The sequence below is a fragment of the Pogoniulus pusillus genome, chromosome 10 (genome assembly GCF_015220805.1).
Source record: "Pogoniulus pusillus isolate bPogPus1 chromosome 10, bPogPus1.pri, whole genome shotgun sequence".
In the NCBI taxonomy this organism is placed as follows: domain Eukaryota; kingdom Metazoa; phylum Chordata; class Aves; order Piciformes; family Lybiidae; genus Pogoniulus; species Pogoniulus pusillus.
The window spans coordinates 13,663,301-13,680,984 of record NC_087273.1 but is presented as its reverse complement, the minus strand read 5'-3'; the positions used below and the strand labels follow the sequence as shown (position 1 = coordinate 13,680,984).

At 43.7% G+C, this 17,684-nt stretch overlaps 1 long non-coding RNA gene across 2 annotated transcripts; it reads right to left on the bottom strand.

Annotated features, from left to right (window-relative positions):
• Positions 1-1,609: 1,609 nt before the first annotated feature.
• LOC135178995 (uncharacterized) lies at positions 1,610-14,974 on the bottom strand. Of its 2 annotated transcripts, XR_010303824.1 has the most exons (5): positions 14,745-14,974; positions 11,228-11,265; positions 10,822-10,905; positions 2,300-2,411; positions 1,610-2,029 (listed from the first exon to the last, which is right to left on the bottom strand). It is a non-coding gene; the product is annotated as an uncharacterized LOC135178995 (long non-coding RNA). The 2 variants fall into 2 exon arrangements; XR_010303825.1 differs by lacking the exons at positions 1,610-2,029; positions 2,300-2,411 and adding an exon at positions 3,637-3,765.
• Positions 14,975-17,684: the final 2,710 nt, after the last annotated feature.

Here is a 17,684-nt window from a genome sequence, read left to right as displayed (position 1 = left end):
AAGTTTAACACAAACAGCTTAGATTCTTCGCGGTTACTGGAACAAAATATACTGCCAAGGACTGAAACTATTACATCTTTTATCTGTTCCTCACGAATATCACATGCCCAGACAAATTAGGCTGCTCATAACAGTCTGAGTTTAATATTTCCCCTGCTAAAAAGAAACTACTTGTGATAACATATGTACAGATGCACCCCTCCACAGTGAATTTAGAGCATTTTTCCCTGTGATGCTAATTAAACAGAGTCATAAAAGTTGCAGCTGAATACTGTTAGCCTTGCAAGGCATATGCACACGATGCCATGTTTATAAAGTATTGAAATTATAAAATGATCTCTTTTGAACAAATTAACTACACCAGAGAATAGTTTTGGGTGGCTGTGATAGAAATTAGAGAAGATGATCAGCCAGGTGCTGCTTATCCCAGGAGGAGTAGTTTCAGTCCTTCACCAGCATTACAGTCAAAATCCACACCAAATGAGCAAAGCAATCCACACAAGAGTGGTAGAGGAGAAAGCAACATGCTGCATTGTGCCAGTTTGAAGCTAGCTAGAATGTTTTGGTGAGAAGGTCTAGATTAGAGGCTGTGAAAGGAAAGCAATGGTGGTGTTTACGTCCCTCGTGGGCTTGCTGAGATGTATAAGAACAAGGATCAAAACATAGATAAAGCACTTCTCCTGCTGGGAAGCTCCGAACTGCATCTCTCTCTCTAGCTCTCTGCTGTTTTCTCTGATTAATCCACTTTGATTCCTAACCCCCTGGCTGAACCTCCATTCTTCCTTGGGACTGGGGTAAGGTTGAGTAGTGGGGGGAGGGAGGGAGAAGGTGAACAGGCAGTTGAAAGCCCCTCCTGAGGACTCAGCTTTCTGGGAGGGCTGTTGTGTTTCTGTATTACCTTTTACCTTGTATATTTCTGTATCTAACTGTGTATACTGTAAACATCTGCTTGTATATTCTGCTAAATTGTAAATATAAGCTTCATTCAATTTTCCAGAGCCTGCTGAGTCTAGTCTGGGTGATTTCCAAAGTGAAGGGGGAGTGGGGAACATCCAAATCATCACATGCATGAGCAGCATGGGAACTTGCAATACTTTATTTTAATGCAGGGCATTCAGGTTCTGGTGGGATCTGTCCCGAAGGTTCCATGCAATACCAGGAATCGCAGGTCTATACCCAAATAGATCTGATGCAGACCTCTGCAGTGAACCAGCCCCATGATGGATCACATAGATCCACTACTCAGACATCTGAGGAAGCAAGTAGAGTATTACCAGTTGCTGCAGATGCAGCCTGAATTCATAGACTCAAGCAGGTTGGAAGAGACCTCCAAGATCATCCAGGCCAACCTAGCACCCTGCCCTGTCCAATCAACCAGACCATGGCACTAAGTGCCTCATCCAGGCTTTTCTAGAGCACCTCCAGGGACGACAACTGCACCACCTCCCTGGGCAGCCCATTCCAAAGGCAAATCACTCTCTGTGAAGAACTTCCTTCTAATCCTACAAAGAATCATACTCCTCGCAAGATGCATAGTTTCAGACTGGTTAGGAAGCAGTAAGAGTGGGAACATATGGCTCTTGCATGAGATTTTCCTCTGCTTGTCTCTACAGGAATCCTTCAGTGCTACTTCCCCTGGAAACGTCTTTCCTTCTTTGAGCTGGCAGGAGTAAGGAGGGCGAAGGCAATGTTTTGTTGAACGTTGTCAGCAGAGATAATCCTGTTTATCACCACAGGAGGTTACAATGAGTGTCTGTGACTACAAGCTGTGAACTGAAGCAGCGACAAGATGTCCAGATTCCTGTTGCTGGAGCTTTCATCTGTTCAAAGTGCTGTGTATCTGCCACTGTTCATGCTAGGTTGGTAGGAGGGCATGGTTGTTGCTCCAAGGGAAACAGATGAGCAACTTGTTGGAAAGGATCAGCGGCTGGATTGAGCAGCAGCAAACACTGCAGTGCTCTCAGAGTGATTTTCACCACGATGGAGTTACATCATTAAGGCATAACTAAGTCAGGTATCTAAGGAATGCCTAAAACATGACCAAGTATGAGGAAAAATAAATTGTTGTGTTGAACTCTATTTTTAAAGACTAGATCTAAACTTCATTGAATCACATTTTTGCCATGGGTCCAAACAATTCAGGTAAAAATATAGTCTTTGTATGACTGGTTTTGAGAAGGAGACCAGGAAAAGAGAGAGAGGAAACTGAAAAAAAGAAAGCTTGAAATAAGAGCAAACCAGTAAAGACAATTATGCATTATAAGAGGTACACATGGACTACCAAAAGTCCCAAACTCACCTCTATTGAATTTTGGTCCATCCCCAAGATCAGTTCTATGTATGATCACTCTGGGACTATATTTTACATGAGGTTAGTGACTGATAGACTCCATTAGCATGGTCTTGAAAACCTAGAGAGAAAATGATACTTATCATTTGTTTCTTTTCTGTTAAACAAGCTAATCATTCAGGATTATGTTTAACACTCATCACTCCAGCCAATGACTTGTTGGTTTATTTTTGCCCTGTGCTAGTTCTGCAGACATGGAAGCCCTCAGTTTTACTGAAGCAACGGCCCTCAATCATCAGTCACACCACAGCTAAGCAATAGCCTCATATGCTGATCTACTCCTTCCTCACTGCAAACTGTTACAAGAAAGAACCATCTTGCAGTTTCTAGCTGTTGATCCTTTTGTGCAAGAAAAAAGCCTACCATTGAACCTGGTCTCTGCTAGTAGTCCAAAAGCGTAGCAGATATCTTGCCAGCAGGAGAGTTGAAATCTGTAACAGCGAATACATCAAAGGGTAAATCTGGCTACTCTGAAATCATAGCCAAACAGAACCTCTGTTTATGCTATTCTCTATGTGTGTGACATAAGAGAATTCAAGCAAATCTCTGAAGTGTCTGAAAGTACTCTGAAATCTTGTGTTACCCAAAGTTTGTTTGTCATAGGTCATGTCACACACTCAGCATAGTAGGTGTAAGCTCTTGTGCTTGGTTGATTTCATTTTCTTCATGTCAGAAAATAACTTCAGAACACTGGGCCATGCTGCCATGAGGTGAGGGCAAACAAAACTCAGCATTTGGTGACCAGGAGGGACAGAGCAGATATGCACATGCAGGCAGAGGTTAACTTTACATTATCCATGCTTGCCCCAAAAGACACCAACATATGGAGCTCCACCCCATGTTCAAAGGCCACATTTGAAAAACTGAAAGCTCTAACTTCTAACAGCAAGGTGGCTGTGAGAGATTCTTTTGGGATGAGGTGCGAAATGAAGCAATTGAGGCAGAAAATGAGGCAGCAAAATGAAGAAATTAGCAGTTTGCTAAGCTATGATGGTGTGGATATCTGATGGAGAAGGAGGAAGTAGAAGAATAGGCACCTGTACTTTTATTGTTCCCTTTATATATTCCAGCACTTAGTGCACCATTTGATTTAGAGTCAGTAAATAAAAGGTGCAAATAAAATAAGAGCAGCCCAAAAAAAAAAAAAGGGGGGGGATGGGGGGAAGAAGCTGCCTTAAGAGAAAGGAAATGTACATGTCAACACGGGGTGAAAATATTAACAGTGACTTCAAGGCAATAAGGATAAAGTAGCAATGTTGAGTATTTAATAGGACCTTCACTCTGCAGACAGCACTCCAAAAGACTCAGCATCTATAGAAGCTGCAGCCACTCTCAGCTGGCCTCCTTAGTTCAACCTCTGAGCAGCAGAGCAGAGAGATTTACCTGTTAGTCTTTGCCTGCTCAGCAGAAGCACTCTGAGAATATTATAAAAAAAAAAAAAGGTCAGTAAGAACAAGAGGACATAGTCCCAAGCTGCACCAGAGCAGGTTGAGGCTGAACTTCAGGAAGAAGTTCTTCACAGCAAGAGTGATTGGCATTGGAATGGGCTTCCTGGGGAGGTGGTGGAGTTGCCGTCCCTGGAGGTGTTTAAAAGGAAAGTGGATGATGCCCTTAGTGCCATGGTTTAGTTCATTAGCAGGTGCTAAGTGATAGGTTGGCCTCAATGAACTCAAAGGTCTTTTCCAACATGGTTAATTCTGTGATTTTAGTGTGAGGGTAATTTCAAGAACAACTAACACTCACCTAGGAAAACCAAACTGTGAACTAAAATTCACTGAACTTACTTTTTGTTTTAATCATAGACAAAAGATTCCCTGCCTCAAATCAAGGGTGAATGACTTCGGGTTTTCTTTTAACATCAGGTAGCTTCATGCTCCATTTCTCATGTTCATAGGATCTACGTCCAGTTCTGGAGCCCCTGTTATAACAGGGAGATGAAGATGCTGGAGTATGTCCAGAAAAGGGCCATGAGGATAATCAGAGAGATGGAGGACCTGTCCTATGAGGAGAGACTGAGGCAGTTGAGGCTGTTCAGTCTGGAGAGGAGAAGGTACCGAGGTGACCTTATTGTGGCCTTTTAGTATCTTAAAATAGCCTACAAGAAAGCTGGGGAGGGACTTTTTAGGATATCAGGTAGTGATAGGACTGGGGGAAATGGAACAAAGCTGGAAATGGGGAGACTCAGACTGGACGTTAGGACGAAGTTCATCACCATGAGGGTGGTGAGACCCTGGAACAGGTTGTCCAGGGAGATGGTGGAAGCCCCACCCCTGGAGGTGATTAAGGGCAGGTTGGATGAGGCTCTAGACAGCCTGATCTAGTGTGAGGTGTCCTTGCCCATGACAGGGAGGATGGAACTAGATGATCCTTGTAGTCCCTTCCAGCCCTGACTGATTCTATGGTCCTAAAATACAAAGATCAGGAGACCATTTAAACTGCATCTATACTTGACTTTCTTCATTCATGTTTCTAAAAGAAGAGCTAATTTTGCTTGTGTAAATTCATAGGAAATTCATTAACCTTTCCGATGCACAAACTGATAACAATTAAGTTATATATATATTAAAAAAAATTGACTACTTTCCTGGAGAAAAAGGTACCTAACAGAGTAAAACTTAATTCCTTTCACAGAACAGCCAATAACAAGAACCAAAGAGATTCAGGTAAAAGTTTTGACAACAGGAGTATCATTGGAGCTGTAACGGTCCGAGGATGTAGGAGAGGAATCATTGGTAAGAAGATGCAGTATCTTTTTGTTAGGTTGACTAACACAACCACAAAAACCTGAAAAATCTTGGACAAAGAACACATAGTTCAGACAAAAAAAAAAAAAAAACAGAAACCCCACCAAACCCAGAAATGCAGTAATTCAGATGTAGATGTCCTCATAGCTCAGAGAGGACTTCTCTGCAGACAGCTCTACCAAGGCTTCCAATACCATAAGGTATCACCCCAGCTGGTGTTCAGACATCACACAGAAAAATGGGCCAACAGAGATTTAAGTAAATGCAGCTGTACCTAGCTGTGCTCCCCACTTCAAAAGAACTGTGTCAGTCTGCTAGACAAGTCCATACCTCACCAGAGCCAGGACTACAAACTCCAGGGAGCAGACTAAGAGAGATGTCAATCAATGTGATTTGTTCTCCTGGGATTTTATTTCTGACTGCTATGCTTAAAAATTGCACAGAAGTGTGGCCAAAGTAAGACTTAAATTTAGATTAGGATTAACCCTGACTAGAGTTTATCCTGAAGAGGATGACTTCATATTTATATTTGAGACTCAAGTAAACAGTTTTCTTTTTCATCCTATCCTTGCGCTTGAGCTATGTGGAAGAAACCAAAGTCTACTCATCTGCTGAGGAAGCAAAAGCAATTGCAATGGTTTATAGCCTGAGGTTCCCATTCACTTGCAATGAAAGGTAGGTGCCTATTGCAGAGATAAAATTTAAACCCTGAAACTGTGGTAAAAAAACTTCATGGTCACATGCAACAGCTCCAGTAGTTTGTTCAGTAAACCAAGAGGGAGTGCTGCAAAAGAGTAGCCCAAACCAGGCTTCATTCTGGAAGAATGAAGTGATGGGGGCTCACTAGTTCATCAGTTCTAACATTACAAAAAGCAACTTTTGAGTTCATTGGGGCCCTTCTTCCTAAATATGCCTTTAACAAGACTCCCATGTTTTTTTCCAATCAGCTTGACATCCATAAACCTAAGCAGCCATAGGATCAAAATTACTGTGTGCAAATATACAAGCAACAATTCTTAGTCCCGTGTTCAACAACCAATTTATCCTCACCATATATATACACACACCTTCTTATGCATGCATAGACATAACTCCCCCTCCCCCATCATATTCCTCCTTTATATAGGTGCAAATGTAGTCTGTTCATTCATTTAATCCTGGCAAAGATCATAGAATCAACCAGGTTGAAAGAGACCTCCAAGATCATCCAGGCCAACCCATCCCCCAGCCCTATCCAATCAACTAGACTATGGCACCAAGTGCCTCATCCCATCCAGTCTTCTCTTGAACACCTCCAGGGACAGTGGCTCCACCACCTCCCTGGGCAGCCCATTCCAATGGCAAATCACTCTATCTCTGTGAAGAACTTCCTCCTAACATCCAGCCTATACTTCCCCTGACACAACTTGAGACTGTGTGACAAATGAAACAAGAAAACAGTTCTCTCTTCAAAATACCCCAAATGAAAGAAATACTTCTGAATATTAGAAGCCTATTTGAAATGCCATTCCAGTTTTATTTGAAATTCTTTTTACAAGCATCCCTGTTTTATCTCCACAGAAAGAAAATGACTTGGGATGTTGCCCTGGAGCATGATTTTTTTTTCAAGTTACAAACCCAGAAATTCCTGAAGTCAATGGAACGTGTGAGCTGGTCACCATAATGACAATGGAAGCCTAAAACCAGGATAGAAACTACATAGCTGGGGAATTCTCCAACCATCCATTTCCACATGGGAAGGGAGGTTTCAGGAATATAGGCCAGATTTGGCCTCAATGTAAAGAGCACTCCTAGAAATATATCTCTAGTTGAATCTGTGAAAACTATATTGAGCAGGAGTGATGTCCAAGAACATACAACTCCGTTAGAAGTGCCAGGTGCTAAACAGTTCTGGTGGTATTAAGGTCAAGGTAGTATTTCAGATCACTTAATATCATGAGTGCTGGGAAATGGTAGAATGTGAGGTCTCTGAAGTTGTCATTTGCCAGGTTAAAGAAGGACAGAGGGTAGAGAGAAGGACTGTATTGTAAAAGAAGGAAGGGAGATGGCACTTGACTCTGAACATATTCATGCAGCATGTTTGGCTGAAGAATTTAGACTCACATTTTGTCAGGTTGTTGTGGCCATACAACTGAAGAAGAATGAGTTTTGTAACTTGTCAGGTCATCACAAGGTCTGAACTTTCCATCATAAATCAAAATATTGCAATATGAAAATTTCTTCTTTTTCCTCTCCTGTCTACAGCTACCTGAAGGGAGGTTGTAGCCAGGTGGGGGGTGGCCTCTTCTCCCAGGCAACCAGCAACAGAACAAGGGGACACAGTCTCAAGTTGTGCCAGGGAAAGTATAGGCTGGATGTGAGGAGGAAGTTCTTGCCAGAGAGAGTGATTGGCATTGGAATGGGCTGCCCAGGGAGGTGGTGGAGTCACCATCCCTGGAGGCCTTCAAGAAAAGCCTGGCTGAGGCACTTAGTGCCATGGTCTAGTTGATTGGATAGGGCTGGGTGCTAGGTTGGACTGGATGATCTTGGAGGGCTCTTCCAACCTGGTTGATTCTATGATTGTCAGGTCATCACAAGGTTTGAACTTTCCACCATAAATGAAAATATTGCAGTAAGAAAATATCTTCTTTTCCCTCTCCTGACACAGCAGGTTTAAGGAGATCACAGTCCTGTGAATCTTACAGGCAAAAAGTTCTTCCTCATGTTGAGTTGGAGCTTCCTGTGCTGTAGTTTATACCCATTGCCCCTTGTCCTACCCAGGGAACAACTGAGAAGAGTTTGCTCCCTCCCTCTTGACCACCATCCCTCAGATATTTATAAACATTGGTTAGATCCCCTCTAAGTGTTCTTTTCACCAGACCAAAAAGCCCCTGGTCCCTCAGCCTCTCCTAAAGAGGCAGTGCTCCATCACCTTCATCATGTTTGTAGCTCTCTGTTGGACTCTCTCCAGTAGATCCCTGCCCCTCCTGAAATAGGGAGCCCAAAACTGAATGCAATATTCCAGGTGAGGTCTCACCAGGACAGATTAGAGGGGGAGGAGAACCTCCCTCCATCTGCTGGCCACACCATTACTATTAAGCATATATCACAGTATCACAGTATCATCATTAAGCAAGAAATGTCTGACACTAGTCACTAGAGTTTAATGCATAAGCCTCTGATTACAGCAACAATTAAACAATTACTGTTACTAGCTCATGGCAGCTGAATGGTTGTGGGGTTTTTTTGCTGTAAATAAGTACAGCTGTAGTAATGTTAAGGTTTATTGTTCAAGCCTGTGAAAAATTTGTCCATCTGATAAATTCTTCCCTTCTAAACTCCTGAGCTGCAAACAAAATGCTTTATCTCCTTTCTAGTGAAAATGCTGTAAAATACTTTAAAATGAATTATTGTGTAAATTCTCAACCTGAAGCTTTTATGTAAATAGCCCACATGTAATTTATGGCATTCTTGTTTGTGTAACATTCTAGCTCATTGGCACTTATCCTATGAATATACTGGTCTGGAAATTATGCACTAAGGTTGTAAAACATTGTTTTCCCAATACAGCGTGTTTAGGGGGAAGAAAAAAAGGTTAAAACAAAAGAAAGAGTTGTCTGGTAAAACATTTTACATTTAAAGCTCAGGGTGAATATGCACTTCCATGCAGCAACCAACCACTAGTTTGTTATTAGAGCAAGACACTTTGCAATTGTAATGGTATCCAGTGAAGTCTACAAGGCTCTGAGACAGGCAGGAATATTATTTATGTTAGAGAGACCTTGGAAGTGCTGACCAGCTTTGACAGCAAGAACAGCCATGGCCTGAATAAATAGCATCCAAGAGAGAAAAAATGGGCAGTATAGAAGGAGGTTGGATGAAGTGATGGCAATTGTCCATGCTTGCCTGACTTGCCAGTGAGAAGTTGCCAATAACATCCAAATTTCAGTGTGGAGTATTTGCCCTGCACACCAGCAATGCTGAGCCTTTAATTTTTTTCTGCACTGATGAATGGGAGTGTTTGATCCAAATAAGCAAACACATATGCAGAACCCAAGCTAAAGAAAACCTTACTTACATGGGAACCACTAGAAGGTATTATTGCACTTCAGGTCAGCCAAGCAGATCTATTTACAAGGTCTTGTAATGACAGGATGAGGAGCAATGGGTTTAAACTGGAAGAGAGGAGATTTAGACTAGATGTTAGGAAGAAGTTCTTTATGGTAAGGGTGGTAAAACACTGCACAGGTTGCCCAGGGAGGTTGTGGCTGCTCCTTCCCTGGAGGTGTTCAAGGCCAGGCTGGATGAGTCCTTGAGTGGCCTGTTCTAGTGGGAGGTGTCCCTGCCTATGGCAGGGGGTTGAAACTGGATGGTCTTTGAAGTCCCTTCCAACCTAAACCATTCTATGATTCTATGATCTCCTTCAAATCACTCATGATTTTGCTGTGCATTTATTGCACCTAGAGCTTAAATATTTGCTACAGTGCTTCAGCATGAGCATGTAACATGCAAATGTGCTCAGCAAAATGTAAGGCATAATTCTGAAAAATTATATTGTTTTCAGAGTATTCTCTCTGCTCAAGAAGAGCCAAAGTCTTCTTCAGCCATGTAATGATTGTGGGTGTGTTCAATCCCTAAATCAGTCTCTCTCTGCCCTCACTCAAGCCTATAAGGCCACAGGAAGAACAACACCAGTAGCCATGCTTTCACAGAATCACAGAAACACTCAGGTTGGAAAAAGCCCTCAGGATCACCAAGTCTAACCTATAAATCTGCTCTCAAAGATTCACCTTAAACCATATCCCCAAACAACACATTCAAACAACCCTTAAACACAACCAGGGTTGGTGACTCTACCTCCCTGGGCAGCTCATTCCAGTGCCATGAGAAACTTTTTCCTGATATCCAATCTACCTCTCCCCAGTCGCAGCTTGAGGCCATTCCCCCTTGTTCTGTCTTCAATCACCTGCGAGAAGAGAGCAGCAGCAGCCTCTCCACAACGTCCCTTCAGGTAGTTGTAGACAGTAATGAGGTCTCCCCTCAGGCTGCTCTTTTTCAAACTCCCCCAGCAGGAAGATGTTAGCAGGAAGAAAAGGTACTTGTACTAACTCCAACTTGGACACAAAGTAATAACAACAAAAGGATTCTATGAATCCAGAATAACAGGAGACTCATTTTGCTTCTGGCCACAGCTTCTACCTTGATTGAGAAAAGATAGTGTTTTATCTTCCAAATACATTAAAAACACATGTATTGGTCTTAAAAACACATAAATGTTTTCCAACAAAGAGGCTAACGATGAAAAAGCAGCAAATGAAGCAGTAAAAGCAAGAGTGAACCAAACTCTGCAGCACTTGTTGCCTTAAAGGTTATTATTATGCAAAGAAAAAATCAATTTCAAAGTCATGTCTATTTCACATTTATTAATGCACACTTCTAAAATCATAGAATCAAGCAGGTTGGAAGAGACCTCCAAGATCACCCAGTCCAACCTATCCCCCAGCCCTATCCAGTCAACTAGACCATGGCACTAAGTGCCTCATCCAGGCTTTTCCTGAACACCTCCAGGGACGGTGACTCCCTGGGCAGCCCATGTTGTGTTATCACTGCTTTCTGATGATGACTGCACTGCAATTTAGTGTTGGACTTTTGGTCTAAGTGCTCAGTAGGTTCTACATTCTGGAATGACAGGGGAAACACAAAGATTAACAATAAAAATAGAGAAACTTCTGTTACTCCCTCTCATACCTTCAGTGGAGATGAAGGGTGTCAGTTTGAATAAGGTGTTTGTCACTCTGCAGGATATAAATTTCACCATGACACTGAAGGACCCTATGAAACAATGAAACTATTGAAATATGCAGTTCTTCAGATCTTGACAAATAACATGTAGCTTAAGTAACTCAGGCAGCAGTTTGAGCAACACTAGAAGTCATGTGCTGAGCAGAGTCTCCTTAAACCCCTTTGGCTTCAGTGACACTTAACCATATGCACAAGGCTAGAAGGGATCAGGATTTAATTAAGAGCACAGCAGACATCGAGCCAGCATTTTAAAAGCATTCAGGCCCTAGGCTTCCCTCGATCACCTTTTCCCCCTCCAAATCCAATCCTTATGTCTCGAATTTCCAAAGCACTGACACTGCATTTTCCATACCTGACAGATGATTGTGGTCTCTTCACACTGTTCCTTACCTGCAATTCATAGAAGGAAAGCTGCTGAACGAGATGCTACATGAAAGTGCATTACACAATCATGTAATGAAGGAGCTATTGTACAGACAGGCATTGGGCAGTGTTTTAGGCTCTTAAGAGGATCCAGAACTTTGCATTTCCACCACAACCTTCACACTACAGTTTTGAAGGACAATGTGATGGTTTGGGTGTTACCAAACCGCCCCACCCACCCCCCAACTTTAGAAATCACCCAGACTAGAGTCAGCCAGCTCTGTAAATTGAATGAAGCTTATTGTTTACAGCTTAGCACAATATACAATCAGATATTTACAGTATATGCAGAAATATACAAGGTAAAAGGTAATACAGAAACACAACAGCCCTCCCAGAAACCTGAGTCCCCAGGAGGGGCTCTCAACCACCCTTCCACCTCCCTCCTGCCCCTCAACCTTACTCCAGTCCCAAGAAAGCATGGAGGTTCGGCCAGGGGGTTAGGAAGCAAAGTGGATTAATAAGAGAAACAGCAGAGAGATTAGAGAGAGATGCAGCTCGGAGCTCCTCAGCAGGAGCAGTTGTGCCTTATCTATGTTTGGATTCTTGTTCTTATATATCTCAGCAAGTCCATGAGGGAAGTAGACATCACCATTGCTTCCCCTTCACAGCCTGTAATCTAGTCCCTCTCACCAAAACATTCCAGCTAGCTTCAAACTAGCACAGACAACTTGTCGGATACAGACAGCAAGCAAGCCTGAAATATGGCTTCAAAAGATGAAACAGACTCTATAGAGTAACAAGAAGACTCTGGCCATGACTGGGTGGGAAAAGCTTTTCCCCTTGTACACCACAGAAGCCATATATTTTGGGGAGCACTCGAGGGAGATCAGGGTTGGATGCACACTGTTCATTTACCCCAGGGCCCCTGGTGCTCCTGAGAAAGCTGCTCTGATAGCTCCTGGGGAAGAACAGCTATTCCACTGTAAAGTGGGCTTTTAAATCCCCTTCCCCAGCATCCTGGGGGATCAGAAATGAGAGGCAGGCAGGCAGCCAGCAGCACACCAGACACTGCAGAGCGTGGCTTTCTGCTCCCCTGCTCTGCCCAGCAGGCATGTTACACAAGTTTGCTCAAAGGCTCCTGCCTGAAAAGAGAGACCCAGGCATGCTTTTGCCCTCTTTCAAAGTCAGCTGCTCTTGTTCAGTCGAGACTATGTGGCCTTGTGCTCTCTCTGTGAATTTTCTGACTGATGTGATGAGGCAATGTGGTGCCTTCTCTGTGCACCTCTCAGACCTTAGTATCTGAACAAGCAAATTAAAGAAGTCTTCATTCTTCCCAGACATCAGACAAAATCCTATCTCCAGCAGCCCACATATAAACACAGCTCTTAAGTCTTTCCAGGAACTAATCAGCACCAGTAAACATTTAGTTTACTGATTCAGTTTCCTTCCTCTAGAGAAGCCCTCTATCTTTGGCTGGCAGTGGTGTTTGGAATCAGAAAGGCAGCCAAATGTTTCCTTGGGTTTAGATTTTTTACTCCTTTGCCTACCCAAACAGCATTAGGATGGTTCATCTCTCTCAAACTAGGGAATAACAGCTCTGGCAACCAGAACAGTCCTTAAGAGCAGATTAGATAGAGCAGGCACTACTGCTACAACAGTAGTCAAAGCAAGCCTGGCACATTCTTTTCCTCTTCAAATGTACTCCAAGGCCACAGCTTTGAAGCAAGTGTCTGATGCATCTGAGATAGGAACACCAGAGAACCTCCCCACAGGTCACATATACACAAAGCCCTTTAGCCCCCTCTTCTCCTCAAGGGGGAATGGAATTAGGATCAGACAGGAATAGCTCAGCTGCTAAAACTGGTTTCTATGGGAAGGTTAGACAGGTTGTTGTAGGCCTGAAAATAGGCTTATTTATGCCTTGCCCTGCCTGGACATGTCTCTCTGCCTGCACCAGGGGTAAACGAGCACAAAGGGGCACAACAGACCTGGTGCCATAAAGTCAGTTGCCCAGGACGCCTGATTGTGTAAGTCCCCACACGCCCAGCTCGTGCCTGCCTAGTGCTAGACCCATGTGATTCCCATATTTAGAGTCCAGGCCTGTGGGTTTTGTCCAGTATGGTAAGGTTTGGCTGACTGCCAATGAGACCATTAACTCTCAGCCCACATTAAATGAATAGGGGTGCACAGGCTCATGTGCTTGCTCCCCCACATTGCTTGCTTGCCTGCATACATACTTGCAGCACTCACTTATGCCTGCCTTTGTATGATTGCCTGGTGTGTGCCATTGCCACAAGTTGCCAGGAGCAGACCCACTTGTCCGCACTTGATAGGTCTGAGTAGCCAGCATTACATCATGCTGAGACAGCACAGCATCCTAACTCTGCACCTGAGATCCTGCCTACATGTCCCTGGAGAGAGCATCCAGAAGAATCCAGCAGCACAAGGTCACAGACTATCTCCCCTGAAGCCAGAGGATTCCAGCCTCAAAGTCCACAGGCAGAGACCCTGAAGAATCAGACACTGGCATAGGCTGTGACATAGCCCCGGAGGATGATTGCTGATTAATCCGAATTGTGAGTAAATACTTCAATGTCTCTGTAATTTCTACTACCTCTGCCATAGAGCAGAAAACAGCTTTCAGCCCACCCTTGCTGGGCAAGTAGTATATGACTCCAAGCAGCATTAAGCCACAGGGAAGACTCTCTCTGTTAATAGTTTGAATGTTTGCTAGTTGTTGTAATAGTTAATGTTTGATATATTCCCATAATGTCTTCATAATTGTGTAGAGCAAATATTAAAGTCCAGTGGTTGGGGATGGTGAGAGTTGAAAATACTGAAGTTAATATATATATATTTATAAATATCATCTGGCATCAATTAGTTTCTCCCCTCTGCCACAATTGGTGTAGGTGGCAGAATACCCCTCTGCGACACAGGTGTGGCCCACCTACAACTCTGAGTGACAACTACATTTCCTGAGACTTAAAAAAGCTGAATTCTAACCTGTGTCAGCCACTAGATTTAGTCTAAAGATATAAAATGAGATGAACTGCAGTAGACAAAGTCAGACATAAAACCTGCCTGACCTCAAAGTTTGGCTCAATTTGGCAAAGTATATTATCTGTTATTTACAGCTGTCAGGAGGAAGCACAGAGCAAGACAGATGCTTGTAAACCATTATCCTAGTGATTTATTTCAGCATGGTCCCTTATAGTCCCTCTTCTGTTTGGACTGGTAATACCACAACCACCTCAGCAACTAAGGCTAAAACCAAGCTCACTTAAGCACCATGCAACCCATAGAGTCATACTCTCTTTCCAAACTTCCCCTTGTCCAAATTACAGAGCTAAAAAAAAGAACCTTTTATATTAATTTGTTACAAGAAGCAAGAAAGAAATTCTGAGAGGCAAGAAATGCTGGAGTTCAAGAAAAATCCTAACACAGGGAAAAGCCAAAGATATTAAAGCAGTAGTAGCAATAATAAACACTTAATTTCTTACAAAAGCCTAAGTATGAGCATCCGCCTTCCAAGGTACTCCTGGCTCAGTTCAGCAGTCTCCACGGAGGTGTGGCTTTCTCACACTGCTCAGAAGAGCCCCTGCTCTTCATCAACATCTCCCATGCTGATGGGCTGCAGGTGGCTCCTCTCCCACCAACTGACAAGGGTTGCAAATGGTGTTTCTCTGGGGAAGGCATGGGTTTTAACCCTGCTCTAGCCTGATCTTGCTTCCAAGAGAATGTGACCCACCAGTTCCTTACATGAGCCATGCATCACTGGGCAGCACTAAAAGGGAAGATAGAAACTGAAAGCAAGCTACCATTCAGATTATGCTGCTCTCCTCAGCAGCAAGGCTTCAAAATTGCAAACCTCTCCTGTCTCAGTTCTAAATAACATTTTCCAGAGACTCAAATATATTTGATAGAACCAATAGCAATTTATAGGATGCACTTCCCTCTTCTTCCTTCTTTCCCAAAGAAAAGGAATTAGATGGAGAGGGAGGAAAGGTAAGCACAACCAAATAAATAATCTCACTGCCATTTGGAAGTTAAAAGAAGAAAAGTTAACAATAAATAAAAGGTATGTGAGGTAGGAAAGTTACAAAAGTATAGAGAAGGGGAAGCAAGATACAAAACATGCAAATGTACAACCAGATTTGATGGCAACAGGTTTTGTCCACCCCGTGGTGATGATGGCCACATGGTAAGACACAGAGCATCAGGAAAAAAAAAGGATAGTGATGCAGGGAGAGAGCAAGAACAGGCAGTCCTCCTGCTTTTATGGATCTTAGACAGGAAGGGGGAGTGGGCTAAACCACCATCACCTGGTTCAGACCCACCCCTAGGGAGGGGTCAAGACCACCTGAAGTCAGGTTCAAGATCACTCCTCCAGGAGGATCAACCCTGTGCACCTCCTCACTTGCTTGTAGCACCTGTCTTGCTCTGATGTCTCTTCCATAGATGCTTTGAAAAAGTCCTGCATGAGAAGCAAGGTACCTTACTGCTGCCAACCCCAAAGCCCTGGTCTCAGAAACTCTCTCTGGTGCTTCCACAGTTGCATTCCTTTGGCAGGTCACTATCTCCTCAGCACCTGCAAAGCCTTGTGACATGATCAGCTAACCATCAGCCATAAGAGAAAAAAATCAGCATGTCTTAGTAGGACCAGAGTCAATGACCATGCTTGTGGGCACGATTTCAGGTATATTGAGAATTAAAACCTAAAGCCTTGGCTAAAAACAAACCCATGCAATTTACAGTCCCTGCAAGTCAAATGAAACTTTCAAAACCCTGTTCAGGGTGGGTTAAAAGTCCATAGTTTTTAATAAAAAGAAATGTTTGCCTTTAGAGAACTGAGCTCTTGGTAACTACATTTCTCTTGTGCTTTGATATGTGTTTATAAAGCCTGAAGGCATTGGAAGGCTCATGCAATTCACAGCAAAATCCCCTTGTTTCCACTCAGCTGTCCCCTTCTAGATGTAGGGCAACTGGGTTATGACTGTGAGAGAAGGAGACTCATCCATGAAAATCAGCTATGCCTCGAGGGCTCTGCTTCAGGCTGTGGCACTAGTTCTACCCAGAGCTGCTGGAAGAGAAGATGTACCTGAATAATTACTCCAATTAAGGAAAGCAGAAAGTTTTGTTTCACAGTAGTGATTCTTTCTGCCAGCTTCCCTGTCTGAATTTCTGAAAGACACCTTCTCATCCCCCCCCCCCCCCCCCCCCAGATAAAAAAATCTAAGGAAGTAATTCCCCCTTCTAACATTAAACTACTGTTTTTCTGTTCCTAATATAAACCCCCAATGCCTTAGGAACTGTAGTGAATGGGACCAGAGTCAGTGAACTTTCTGTTAGCGCTGATTGCTGATGTAGGTTCTCCCACTTCTCATCCAAGTCAGGAGAGTGGAAGAAACATCTTAAATACCACCACAGAAATTTCCATGGGGATTTGGAGTAGTGATGCACTTTATCCTTTCTCTCAGATAACAGCCAGGGAGAGAGATCTCAAAGAGAACATGCAAGAAGGAATGAAAGTCCCCAGGAAAGCACCGTGAACTAATGGTTGGCTTTAGTCAGCAATATGGACAGAGGAATCGAGTGCACTCTCAGTGGGTTTGCAGATGGCACCAAGCTGTGTGGCACAGTCGACTTGCTAGAGAGAAGGGATCCATCCGGAGGGACCTGGACAGGCTCATGACATTCAACAAGGCCACCTGGGTTGGTGCAATCTGAAGCACAACTCCAGGGTGGGTGGTAGAATGTCTGAGAGCAGCCCTGAGGAAAAGGACCTGGGAGTCTGGGCTGATGAAAAGCTCAACATCAACCAGCAGGGTGCATGTGCAGCTCAGACAGCAACCATGTGCTGGGCTGCAGCAAGAGCAGTGTGGCCAGCAGGGCAAGGGAGTGGATTCTCCCCCTTTACTCTGCTCTCCTCAGAACCCACCTGAAGTTCTGTGTGCAGTTCTGGAGCCCCCAACACAAGGACATGGAACTATTGGAGTGAGTCCAGAGGAGGCCACAAAGATGCTCAGAGGTCTGCAGCAGCTCTGCGATGAGAACAGGATACAAGAACTGAGGCTCTTCAACCTGGAGAAGAGAAGGCTTTGAGTAGACCTTGGAGTGGCCTTTCAATGTCTGAAAGGGACCTACAGGAGGGCTGGGGAGGGGCTATTTACAAGGTCTTGTAATGACAGGGCAAGGAGTAAAGTCTAAACTGGCAGAGGGGAAATTTAAACTAGATGTTAGGAAGAAGTTCTTTCCAATGAGGGTGGTGAGACACTGGCACAGGTTGCCCAGGGAAGTTGTGGCTGCTCCTTCCCTGGAGGTGATCAAGGCCAGGCCGGATGAGTCCTTGAGCAAGCTGTTCTAATGGGAGGTGTCCCTGCCTATGGGGGGGGGTTGGAACTAGATGAGCTTTGAGGTCCCTTCCAACCAAAACCATTCTA